Source organism: Amphiura filiformis, chromosome 14, assembly GCF_039555335.1.
Source record: "Amphiura filiformis chromosome 14, Afil_fr2py, whole genome shotgun sequence".
NCBI lineage: Eukaryota > Metazoa > Echinodermata > Ophiuroidea > Amphilepidida > Amphiuridae > Amphiura > Amphiura filiformis.
Genome location: NC_092641.1, coordinates 52165200 through 52179244, shown reverse-complemented (window position 1 = coordinate 52179244; position 14045 = coordinate 52165200). Strand labels below are relative to the sequence as shown.

General features: G+C 34.5%; 1 protein-coding gene across 2 annotated transcripts in view; it reads right to left on the bottom strand.

Moving 5' to 3' along the window:
• LOC140170285 (uncharacterized) overlaps positions 1 to 14045 on the bottom strand; it is an 81780-nt gene that overhangs the window by 60169 nt on the left and 7566 nt on the right. The window contains exon 1 of one of the 2 annotated variants that reach the window (XM_072193653.1): positions 7911 to 8113. The exons of the other annotated variant lie outside the window; for it this stretch is intronic. The gene's annotated coding sequence lies outside the window, so the exon portion shown is untranslated. Of the gene's footprint in view, positions 1 to 7910; positions 8114 to 14045 lie in introns of those variants that run through there. 2 annotated transcript variants of the gene reach the window in all.

Sequence of the window (14045 nt, the reverse complement as noted above, 5' to 3'; positions counted from 1 at the left end):
CTATTGGTAAATGGCTCGTAATTGTTAGAAGACAATTTCTTTGCTCTTTATACAAATTACACCATGTATTTTCGGGTCAACTACTTGTTAGTGCACTAATATAGTTGTCACAAAAGAATACGTTTGTATTTTCTGGACAATGATGTGTTAGTGCAATAATATAAATAGCCAAGAAATTACATTGACCAATTGTGAGCCATTTTCCAAAAGACAATTTACACCTGGTTGTGTTTGTTTTTTTAATTGCCATATAGGCACTGTATGTACACAGGTTTATTCAAAGTACGTAGCATCAAGATAGTGCAAACAAACGGTTCAACCATTTATTCACAACTTGCTACATTCTTAGATGAACCATTTTCAGATGTTCTACGCTATTAAGTCCAGATGATAGTGAACCAAATTGGTACTAATGCTTTGATCTTTACAATTTTTAACGGGTTTTGTTTAAGCAAGTCATTTTCATTTATATTTTATGCTTAATTTTAGAAAAAAATAAGCAGCAGTAGTCTGGCATGTTATAAAGATTACACTATCATTCAAACCTATAACTCTGCTGTTCACAATTTCAAGCTAGGATCTCGAAATTATAAAATGCACAAGAGCTATGCACTCCATATACTCCTTACATAAGTTACACCGTCTACGCGAATATATTTTTTCTGATTAATGTCTGCAATATATATACAGGTGTGGAGCGGCTTGCAAAAGCAAAAAAACCGTCTTTGATTACAATTCAAATCAGGAAAGAACCCCTCGATATCGGTCATCCATGTCAGAAATTATAGTAGAAAACATAAAGAAGAATATACACTCGCGCCTTTTTGGGTCAATTTATTAGACTTGTAGAAGCCTACTTCATTGATGAATTAGTTCATCAAGGTGAATTCAATCGCTAGAAGAGAGCAATCCAGATGGGATCTAACGCGTTTGATAGATAAATCCTACACTACTTCAAGGTCGGAAAGAACGCTTCAATTCATTGGCTTTAAAAAGTCGGCAATTCCTAGCGACTGGGCTATAAACTTAGTGATAAAGACTTAGGGACTGTGCAATAATTATGAGCCCTGGTGGGAAGGTTAAATTTGAGGGGGCAAGAAATTTTTGGCACACATTCATAGGGCACCTTTTAAATTAAACGTTCTAAAAAGGCTTAGGAAAACATTACGGGAACGCTTAAATATGGAAACTTTTCTGCTCGATGCACTCACAACATGTATCTAGACCATAACATTTGCAAATTGGGATCCCAAAAATTGGCATATGCAAAGAGGGGGCAAAGATTTTTGGCAGGCCGAGAAGGGGGAAATCGATTTTTGGCGGGCTGAGGGGGGGGGCAAGCGATTTTGGCGAGCAGTTTGGACATCCCCCTCATAATTATTGCACAGCCCCTTAGCAGTGATCGAAATTGAAATTTGACGAGGCAGTTTGGAAATGAAAGATATTCTGATTCTTATCAGGAGTAAATAAATAAATATCTGCCAATAAGGTGAACGCAAAACGTGGGATTGTGTGACATGCATTATTATACGCGTGAGTCAAATTAGTATTCATTGACCAAGTAATTTTCTAATTGATATAAACGGCTTATCAACAAATGATCAACTTCAGATCAGATAGAACGTCCGAACGTGTTCTTTAATCAAATCCATTTTAGTAAATTATTAAACCCTGTTCAACATTTGTTACGCATTCAAAACAATAACGAAAGATAGGAATTGTTGCCTCTTCAAGCTCTTAGCATTAAAAGTGGGTCAATTCGGTATATGATATGCGACATTATGCGTATGCAAATTACATCACAAAACCATTTATCACTGAGCTATTAAAAACAATGTAAAGAGTACGTCGGAAACTGTTTTACATTAGTTTTAATGCACGAGACCCAGTCGTGATATTATAGTAACGTTCGCCGGAATTAAAGGGTCTGCAGCCTGGGATTTCTGTGTGTTATCTTTATAACTGGACTATAGTATTTATGAATACCAAATATGGATCAACCTTGCATGCTCGAAGTATTCTTACAATTCTTGTACTGGCAAGAGCAACCGCTGGCGGCGCATCGTATTGTGAATCGTAAGAATTACAGGTGTTAAACCAAAATAAATAAAGCCGTGCTAAGGTGTTGTACCCCTGAGGCTCCGACACCCCAAGCTCGATACTGAACGTGTATGGCAAGCCAAGGGGGCCAAAAGCGTGGAACAGCTACGCGTAGCTTCTTTCTCGTTACGAGCAGCTGTTTGACCAATCAAAATAGTCAAATTTAATCACGTGGTTGGGTCGTTAGCTGCGCGTAGTATAGGTATCCTCTTTCACAATTATTATCTTGTAATTAATTTACGGAATTAGCATAGATAACGAACGGGTAAAGGAGGCCAAATCACAGCACGTGTCAAGAGAACATGTTGCTAATGCCTGGCTAAAATGACACAAAGCATATTTATTTAGTGTTTCCAAGTTTACACCGTGTTGGTTTAATATAATAGCAAGTAACTTTATACTCGGGCTGTATTAGCGGTGCAGGGGATATGAAGGTCAAACAACAACTACTACTGATGTAAAGCGCTGTGTAAAGATATTGCAGGGAAAGCGATATCACATGCCACTGTGTAAATATGGAGAGAGTAAAATGGGTCATCATTTTTTTCAGAACGGGGGGGTTCCTAAATTTACAAAAAGTCGGCGTCAATAAATTGCGGCCCTCACTATTTCGGCATCAAAATGTTATGACCCCCGACTCCCACCACCGATACACCTTACCCCCTAGACAGGCTAAAATTGTATTGAAATCAGTCTTTTTGATTACAATAAACACACTATCTGTAGTCATCTTGTGACTCCTACATTTTGTCATTATCAATTTATGACCCCCCTCCCCTTATTTTTCTTTCCAAAAAGTATGACCCCTATATTTGGGATCCCTTCCGAAGAAAATGATAGCCCCTAAATATAGAACAATCATCATTCTGTTCAGATATTACTTTAATAGCACCTATACCATTTTTTGCTGATATACTACAGATATTTTCATTTACAAAAATTAACAACGTAATATTATTTTGTGAGAGAGGATGTTTACATCAGCTCCACGTGTTTAAAACCGCGAATCTGATTGGTTAATAAGCTGCACGTAACGAGAAAGAAGCTGCGCGTAGCTAGTCCCACGTTCTGAGCCGCTTAGCTTGCCATAAACGTGTGGCCACTTTTTTTCGGTCAGCAACTCTACGAGTTACCTTTCGAATTTTTCAACACCTCAACTTTTCATCCTACGTGTGGACACGACTTCAGTTAATAAATATAACAGGATTAATAATCATCATATACTACAGCTTGATTCTGATTACTTACGGATTAAGACAAAAACAGCTCAAATTGAAGGATGATCGAAGTGAAGATGTTTATATCAGTGGAAAGCGCGTATTTTTCTCATGAACACTGTGAAATATCAGGGCTGAAAAATTATTTTTGTTTGGATTTTGTGTGAGCCCAAAAGAGGATTAAACCATGTAATTATTATTCACAATGTATTCCATGGTGCTCTCATATCAGACGGGTGATTGGAGTAGGGTCAAAGTCATTCACGCAAAGTGAATACTGCATGTTGATTTGAAATCGGCATTCCCACTTTAATGTACTATTTTCTTACTCATTGTTGTCTTTGAAACAATAGTTAAATTAACGCTGTTAAATGCTAGGACCAAAAGACTATACATATAAAACATGATCTTGTGTGTTCCGTGAAATAACCGACAACTGAATAAAGTAAAATGCGTAGAGAATATCGTTTAAAATAAACTGTTTTGATTTGTAATACAAGATCGTAGGCAGTAGTAAAAGTTGGTTCCCTTATTCGTAATGTTGCGAAAATAGTATTTAACATAAAGACAGTATCACGTGAGCTACTTATACATGCATTGAAACGAGCACGAATGTTCTAAGTGGTAACGGGTCATTATTTTGTACTTAAGATATGTCTCACTTAATGAAGATGCTTAACTGATCTGTGAATAACAGTAAACACTACTTGCTCAAGGTACGTTTACAGCAGTCTTGATGCCTTCTCATAATACACGCAAAGATTTAACAATGGGCATATAATACATGTATATTCAAAGTGTATTATAATGGCCAGTATTGTATGCATAATGTTAATAGCCTGATTACGTAGAAAACAACAAACAAAGTTGACAAAAGACGACCAAGATCGGCCAAATGTGTTTTCAGATATTCCACGATCATGAAATCCACACAAATTTTGCATGTTAGATAATAATTTCTTATCAATTTCGAACTAATTCCTGATACTGAAACTTCTTTATGTACGAGATATTAATATCTTTATTAAGGGATCTGGAATGAGCGTTTCGACAGTATTTTTGTGGGACATGAGAGCACATGAGAGCACATCAGACATATCGAATTGCATTCTGAATACGAAGAATGTCTTTCTGATATCAAATAATTTTCATTTTTTGAAATTCACGATATAATACAAATTTTATGAAAAATTATTAAAATTTCACATTTTTATATATAATAGTCCTCGAAGTAAATTTTATAAATCTAATGATATATTCTTAAAGTGTATGTAGCTGGGAGGAAAAGCCGACGATCAATTGAAAATTTTGACCTTTCATATTGAAGATGTGGATTTTTTTCCCAAAAAGACCTTTTTTTTTTGGTGTTTTTTTATAAAAATCCATATCTTCAATTCAAAAAGGTCAAATTTTTCAATTGATCGTCGGCTTTTCATCCCACCTACATACACTTTAAGTATAAATCATCAGATTTATAAAATTTACTTGAGTACTGTTAAATATCAAAATATCAATTTTAATCATTTGCCATAAAATGTGTATTACATTGCGAATTTCAAAAATCAAAATTATTTGATATCAGAAGGACATTCTTCGTATTCAGAATGCAATTCGATATGTCTGATGTGCACTAATGTCCCACAATAAATACTGCCCAAACGTTCATACCCCAGCCCTTAACATCTTTTTATTCCAATAATCAAAAAACAACTGGAAAATTATTGAGGCATTCGCGAATCTTTCAAGTTTGGTAGAAACATGACCATGGCTATACCAACAGCGACAAACCACTCCAAAACAAAAATTAGTGAGATAGTAGGTATTAACGGGGCTATTCCAGTTGAAATCCATTCATCCGCTATGGAAGAAATGACATTAATCTTCCACGCATGAAGTATGCATTTTCAATAGGCTTTCCAAAATGGGTATCTTTATTTGAAATATTTACCCCCTGATTACCATCATGTCTTCCATAGGGTGTGTGGATTTCAACTACAATTTAAAGCCCATTATTCTTGTTAGAATAGAAACAGAAATATCTTTCTATAATGTTCTAGCGGATGGTCTAACATAATATTAAAGTTGTAAATATTCTCAAGCCGAGTAAACTGGTACTGTGTTCTATGCATCATTCTCCAAAATGTCCTTCCACAAAACAAATATATTCGTATAGAAGTCCCAAAATTATGGTAGGATATATACTCATAGGTGTATTTATGCAGAATATAGTGAAATTGTTAGGTACAATATCAATATAAGCAAGATATTTAAAGGTAACGCACCGTTGAAATGTGCTTTAAAATATTATTGAAATATCCTAGAACGCAATCCATAACCAAAGTTTAATGCATTGTCGTAAACTAAAAAACCTTTTCGATCTATTTGACGGAACCTGGATCCTGAAAAGTTTTATTATATTCGCAAAATCTGACAGTGGAAAGCAAGCAAATGGACTGATATACTCATCAATTGCACTCATCATTACGTTTGGGTTTTGGAAAGAACCTTCTGTTAAATCATGCATGACTCAATTACAAATCTCTACATCCCTTTCTTCTTGTCTATTGATATTTTGAATAGTGTTTATCTTTCCCTAATAGATAGCGCCCTGGTCGATTCTTCCTGCATATCAATATGCTTCATTTACATTACAGTACAGAGATCGGACACTAATCTCTGCAATAACAAACCATAAACAATGCTCACCTATATTACAGGTGATATAACAGGTCTATATTACAGGATTAGATTAGTAAACTATGATCTATTTGCAAGTATTATAATATATTGATGGAGCAGGAAAGATGTGATACTATTTTTTTGTATAGTAGTCTAGTTGCCGGCGTCAGGTATACATAGAATGGTTTTTTTATGATGATGACATGTATGATGCAAAATCATAGGTGTTGTGCGTTTGGCAATTTGGGAGGGGTGGGGGCTCAAAATGACCCCATAGGATTATAAAATCAAAATTTCAATTGCTCAAATACCTCTTTCAAATATATCAAATTATTTACATAAATAAACAAAATAAATAAATAAATAAATAAATAAATAAATAAATAAATAAATAAATAAATAAATAAATAAATAAATAAATAAATAAATAAATAAATAAATAAGTAAATAAATAAATAAACGAAAAAATTGAACAAATTGTAGCGTAGCATTAAAATAATAAATATAACCATTGCTGGCAGGAGGACTCGAACCAACGATATTGACATTAGCAGTCTGATGCTCTACCATTGAGCTATGACAGCATGTAGTGATGTTGGTCGAGTTTTTAGCTTATACAGTGTTTGTCTGTGATAATGCCGCCTCGTGAAAGAAATAAATATAAAATCTCAATTTTTAATTTTAATTTATTTGATAATTTTCTAACCTATACTAAGTATTTTCTTTAGAGCAGGGACAAATATTTCCCCTTTTATCCAATTTGATCGCTAAATAAGAATCTATATACTTCTTTTATTACTAATTTAATTCCGCGATTTGTTCCAATAAGCAATATCAAAGATTAATGTCAAGCATCTCACAACAGATATTTAGTTGGCTTAGTGGTTTTGCACAGTGCATTTTAACCGGGAGGTACCGAGATCAATTCCCACCTCTGCCTGCAATTTTTTAGAGACTGGGAAATAATAACCTGACATTCGCCGCTGACATTCGTACTGCAGAAGCGGAGTTATAACTCGTTAAACTTTGCTCCTTCCGTAAAAGGGTACATTATTTTGGCACTTTTTCTTTTTTTTCCACATTGCTGGTATTAAATATCAAATGGTCATAACTGGCGGTCACTTCAAATCATCCCCAACTGAACGAGGTTCAGGAAAGTCCTCTCATTGTCAATTGTTGGTTAGCCCACCACTTGAACAGGATTTAGCCAAAGCAAACAAAGACTTAAGCTTTTTACTAATGCTATACATAAGTATAAGCTTATTATCCTCTTCAACAATAGGATTAAAGATTGGTGCTTGACTGGAATTACGTGCTAGTGTCATTGGTTATTGTTAAAAGGCAATAAGGTGTTGCAATATTTCCTCTGAATAGGAAAGACTCTCTACATCGAACCATGGATGCTGAAGGTTCGCAATACTGTTATTAGCTGTTATTTAGGGGAAGGCATCTTCCAATTTCAAATGTAAACCTGCACACTACATGTATAAGAATAAAAAGCGGCTTTTGATATTTAGAAAGAAATACAACAGCATTATTACAAAGACGTCCTTTTAAAAAGTCGTGATTTTCAAAACCTCGATCAATATGTCCAAAACACTATGACTATATCAATAACCTCCAGACATGTAATATTTTACAGACCACAAAAACTTAAAAGAAGTGTAAATAACAATAGCACACTGGACGAACCAACCCAGCTTTCACTACCAAACATAGCTTATTTACCTTGAAAGTAAAAGCACTTGAAAACAAAAACAAAGCTACATGGATCACATCGTTGTTAATCACCTTTTAGCACCTTGGCTTGAGTATTTCATTTGGGACTGGTCCCATCAGGATCCAAGTGTGTCTCCTCACAAAGTGATCGTTTTAACAAACAAACACACAAACAATTCTCACTAACTGTCTTACCTGTAATAGCAGGCTGTATAAATCCAACCGACCACCTTTAAACGTAAAATAAAAAAATAAGTTCCCGCGCTTTTGTGTTACGATTGTCTGCTAATATTTGCACTTTTCAACTGAAATCGTTCTCATTTACGTGCTCTCAGTTATATAGGAGAAGTGACGTGTCACGGCTGGTTGGATTTCCACTTGGAGTTGTGTGGGTTTGGTCAAATTACTCCACCCACTGCGCGTCAAGCTGGTTTGGCGCTTTTTTACGTTGTCATTTTCCTACTACATGCACACTAAAATCAGTCGAGTTGATTTTATCCTATTTCATGCCGATGTCGATGCAGACGGTATAGCTAAAAATATCCCGAAACTAATCAAAATTATTTAAAGGATATATGCGTACTGAAATTTACATGACATTTTCATTCAGATGTCGGTGCTATTGGCTCATGAGTACTGTCTGATAATTTCAGTGGTTTTAATCAAGCTTTGTTTTCTGTTCTTCAATATAAATTTCGACTACCAAATGGCATAGTTATTCACTTATTAATATTTGATCTGCGTTCAAACATCACAATGCCTAGCATTAATGCCTAGCATATTGACCAATAATCACTTTATATGTATTCATTGCTGCATGACATGATAACATCTTTTTAAAGTAGCAAGAGATTGGTAAATATTAAATAACTAATCCCACTAATGGGTGTCATATACTGCGGAGCCAACCTACTCATCGCGCCATTGGTCATCTATAAAATGAACGGTTCTATTGAATTAATGTATTTTTCATAGGAGAGGCTATATTATGATTAACTTATATTATGGATTCGTTAATATAGTTTAGTTTCTCATCTCAGTAGTTAATATTGTTTTTGATTTCATCGGGCTTACGTGTCGGTTTTGTTGGTGGATCGTATACCCCCGTATTGCGCCATGACCATTGCAACAGAATACTGTTTTGACAGGATAACTTGCTTGATTAGTATGTAAAGATACCCATACGTGTGACAGGTTTGGAGGTAACGTAAGGAAAGCTACGTTAAAACGTTACAAGATTGCGATAAACTGTATATTTGTGTGAAAAAAGTGTTATTTTATTTATTACTTGTGCCTATCGAAAAATTTTCATGTTACGTGAACGTATGGCGTTGGAAAGTGCCGATTAGTTACAAGTAAGTAAGTAACTAAGTACTTTAAGGGATGGGGTATGAACGTTTGGACAGTATTTATTGTGGGACATTAGAGCACATCAGACATATCGAATTGCATTCTGAATACGAAGAATGTCCTTCTGATATCAAATAATGTTGATTTTTTGAAATTCGCAATGTAATACACATTTTATGGCAAATGATTAAATATTGATATTTTTGATATTCAGCAATACTCGAAGTAAATTTTATAAATCTGATGATTTGTACTTAAAGTGTTTGTAGCTAGGATGAAAAGCCGACGATCAATTGATAATTTTGAATTTTGACCTTTCGTATTGAAGATATGGATTTTTTCCCCAAAACACCAAAACAATTTGTCATAAAATTTGTGAATTTCAAAAAATGAAAATTATTTGATATCAGGAAGACATTCTTCGTATTCAGAATGCAATTCGATATGTCTGATGTGCTCTCATGTCCCACAAAAAATACTGTCGAAACGCTCAAAACGCTCATTCCGGATCCTTTAAGCAAGCAAGGCATGTTTGCACACACATAAATATAAATGTTTCATTCTATGTGTTATTTTTGTTAAATATTGCTTTTGCTTATCAAATTACGAACGCCCAACACAAATGGCTCACGTGAAATTTACAAAAGCAATTTAGAATAATTAATATAAAATCAAAACAAAAGGCCAAGTGATGAGCACTACTTCACAATAAAGAGCAACCTCAAGGAATCTTGTCAATGGATTGGATGAGAACGTCATGTCACTATTATTCTTCAATATATCGATCTAAATAATGCTTTAATGCACTATTTAAATGTCTGAAAAGCTCCTATTCTTCCCAATTTCAAACAAAATTTGACATTTCGAATGGAGCAAGATGTTATTTCTAATATTCCAGTACTTGTGCATCTGGATTCTCTTGATGTCCTAATTTTCAATCATTTTTATTTCACAGGGAGGCAGAAAATGAGACCATTTCTTAGCTACAAAGCACATCCATTTCAATATATGTCCCATGGTGTATCTCAAAGATACATTGAACCCATCGAAGCATGGTAAGGGACGCACCATTATATATCAAGGGTGGCTTGGTAGTTTTTTGGAAACAAATTGTCTCGCCATCTGAGCAAAATAAAATGCTCCACCTGAGAAAAAACAAAATGAATCCATCTCGGACCAGAAACAAAGATTTGGTGTCAAGAGTAAAAAACATTGTTACAGTTAGTGAAGAAAAATTAACCTTATATTTGACTATTATTAACTTTTAAATTGCAGATTTCCTCGCGCTTTTAAGATGTTCTTCGCTATTAAATCTAGGAGATGGAGGTTTTGTTTAAGTAACACCTTTCAATGTATATTTTACATTTAATTTGCAAAGGATAACTAGTCTGACATGTTACACAGATAGTACTGTCATTCAAACCTATAATTCTGCTGTTCACAATTTCAAGCTAGTATTACGCTTCATAACGATCTCAAAATCACGAAATGTTTAAGAGCTTTGCACTCCATATACCTCCTTACATACGTTACACCATTTACTCGTGTGTATATTTCTGATGAAGTCTGCACTATAGACACATGTAGAGTCTGCTGTGGTTGATTACATTTCAAATGAGGAAAGAACAGCTGGATATTGGTCATCGATGTCAGAAATTATAGTCGAAAACATAAAGAAGAATATGCACTAGCGCTTTTTAGAGTTTAAATTACTGGACTTGTAGAAGCCTACTTCAATGATGAATTACTTCATCAAGATGAATTCAATCACTAGTAGAGACTGATTCAGATGTTATCAAACGCGTTTGATCGTTAAGTTATGCGCTACTTCAAGTTTGGAAAGAAACAACACATCAATTCATTGGCTAAAGAGTATCGCCAGTTCCCAGCAACTGGTATCGATAAAGACACATCAGTGATAGAAAGTTGAAATTTGAAGAGGCTTTTTGGAAATAAAAATTAACATGTTCTGATTCTTATCGGGAGTAAATAAATATCTGACAACAAGATGAAGGGAAAACGCGGATCTCTGTGTGAGCCGCATTATTATACGTGTACGACAAATTAGTATTCAGTGAGCAAGTAATTTTCTAATTGATATAAACGGCTTATCAACAAATGATCAACTTCAGATCAGATAGAACGTCCGAACGTGTTCTTTAATCAAATCCATTTTAGCAGAATATAAAAGCCTGTTTAATATATTTGTGAAACCTTCAAAACAATAATGATGGAAGGTGCTGTTGACTCTTCATGCTCTAGTCTTAGCATCAAAGCAAGTGGGTCAACTCTGTATAATATGCGTGAGATGTATATGCAAATTACATCACGAACCAATCACTGAGCTATTAAAAACAAGAAACAACGTACGTCGGAAACTATTAATGCATGCAATATTTAGTATCGTTATTTATAGCTAAAACAATTACAAATCTTACACCAAATGCACGAGATCCACCTGTTATATTATATAGTAACGTTGGTCCGAATCAAAAGGGCTGCAGAGATTACTGGTTGTTATCTTTGTTACTGGACCATAGTTATTATTGATAGTAATAATGTCTTAACCGTGCATTGACAAAGTTTTCTTACAAGCGGTACGATCCACCGTCTATTGTAGTTTTACTCTCAAAATTACAAGAAAGAGTAAGAATAAGCAGTTTAAAGTTAACTTTAACAGTTGTCTGTCTTTGAAATGATTTCAGAATAAACATTGTAGGGGGTACTACACCCCTGCCCAATTGTGTGCCTATTTTTGTATTTTTTCTCACAAATTATAGCGCATTGGTGAGAAGTAAGATATGTATATTATAAGGGCAAGGACTACAACTACAGCACTGGAAATTTTATTTCAACACAGACAACAGTTGTGGAGTTACAGTCAAAAATGAGGGGAAACCAATATTTGATCAATTACTTGTCTTTAGTTGCTGAATTTTCAGTTCAGTAGTTGTAGTCCTTGCCCCTACAATATACATATCTTACTTGTCACCAATGCTCTATAGTTTTTGAGAAAAATGCAAAAATAGACACAAAATTGGCCAGGGGTGACAGTAGTACCACCTTAAATGAACAATACACGCCTTATAGAATTAGCAATTGTATGATAAACCCAATTGTATAATACCCAAAGTGTATTATAATGGCCAGTGCTGGATGCATATAAATCTTTATAGCATTCTTATGTTGTAAACAACCAACAACGTTGCTTCTCTATATCTCTCTCTTATCTCTATTTGAAAGGGTTTTTTTAAAAACGTATTTCCAGAAACTGCGGATATTCACGATTATCAACTTCTCATCAATTTTGCTTGTCAGATAATCATGATAAAAGTCTTATCAATAATTCTGAATTAATTGCTGACTAGTACTTCTTGATGTACGAGAAATCAGTATACGGTGTTTATTTATTTTTTATTTTTTTATTTTATTTATTTCTTTTATTCCAATAAACAAAACACAATTGTAAATATTACTGGGCCATTAGCGTATATCGTTCAAGTTTGTTACGAACGTGACCATGGCTATACCAACAGCAACAGACAACTCCAAACAAAAAGTAGTGAGATAGTAAGTAGTATTACAGTATTTGAACGTTTTAATTTCAGAGCTATGTTACCTACGAATTCGTTCATGTCGGTCAACAGTTTGTTTCTCACTATTACTGGGTTATTCCAGTTCAAATCCATACACCCCTACGGATGACATGACCTTAATCTTCAACATAGGGAATGTAAAATTCAAATAGGGTTAACGAAATATGCAATTCTATTTAAAATATACACCACTGAGTGTGAGATTACGGTCATGTCTTACATACGAGTGTATGGATTTCAACTGGAATAGCCCGTTATATTCTTGTCAGAATAGAAACAGAAATATCTTTCTATGTGTAACATATTAAATTTGTAAATTCTCAAGCCGCGTTCGTAGCAAATATACTGGTACTGTGTTAAATGTATCATTCTCAAAATGTCCTTCCACGAATAAAAACTATTCGGACAGAAGTCGCGACACTTTGATATGAGCAAGACATTTGACGTTGAAACGTGCATTGCACATCATAAAGTATCCGAGAACGCAAACCACTAAAGTTTACTGCATTGACATAAAGTGAAAACACAATCGATCTATATATTTGACGGAGTTTCATTATACTCGCATAATCTGACAGTGAAATGCAAGCAAATGGACTGATGTTCTCGACTGTTACACTCATAAACCTTCACACTAGAAAGATATACTAACCAAAAACAACATTAACAGTATTAAAAAGACGTTCTTTTTAATAAATAGAGGGTTTCAACAAAATTGTTTTCATCAAGTATAAAGATATTACCTCAAGTCATGATTAGATCAGCATGTTCAAAACACTAGGACTATATCAATATTCTCCGAAAATGTAACATTTTGCAATCTTCAAAGGTGAAATTTTAATAGCACACTGGACGAACCAAACCTCCTTTCTACTACCAAACATATCTTTTTTACCATTAAAGCAAAACCAATACAAGACATGAAAACAAAGCAACGTTGATCGCATTGTTAGATCGGGATGTTAATCATGTTTTTAAATATATAATGCGTTCTAGCACCTGGCTTGAGTATTTTTCTTGGGATTTGGTCCAATCAGACCCCAAAAGTGTCTCCATACAAAGCAACGGTTTACACAAACAAATAGACAAACACATCTCACTAACTGTCTTACCTGTAATAGCAGGCTGTATAAATCCAACCGACCACCTTTAAACGTAAAATTTAAAAAAAAATTCCCGCGCTTTTGTGTTACGATTGTCTGCTAATATTTGCACTTTTCATCTGAAATCGTTCTCATTTACGTGCTCTCAGTTATATAGAAGAAGTGACGTGTCACGGCTGGTTGGATTTCCACTTGCAGATGTGTGGGTTTGGTCAAACTACTCCACCCACTGCGCGTCAAGCTGGTTTGGCGCTATTTTACGTTGTCATTTTCCTACTACA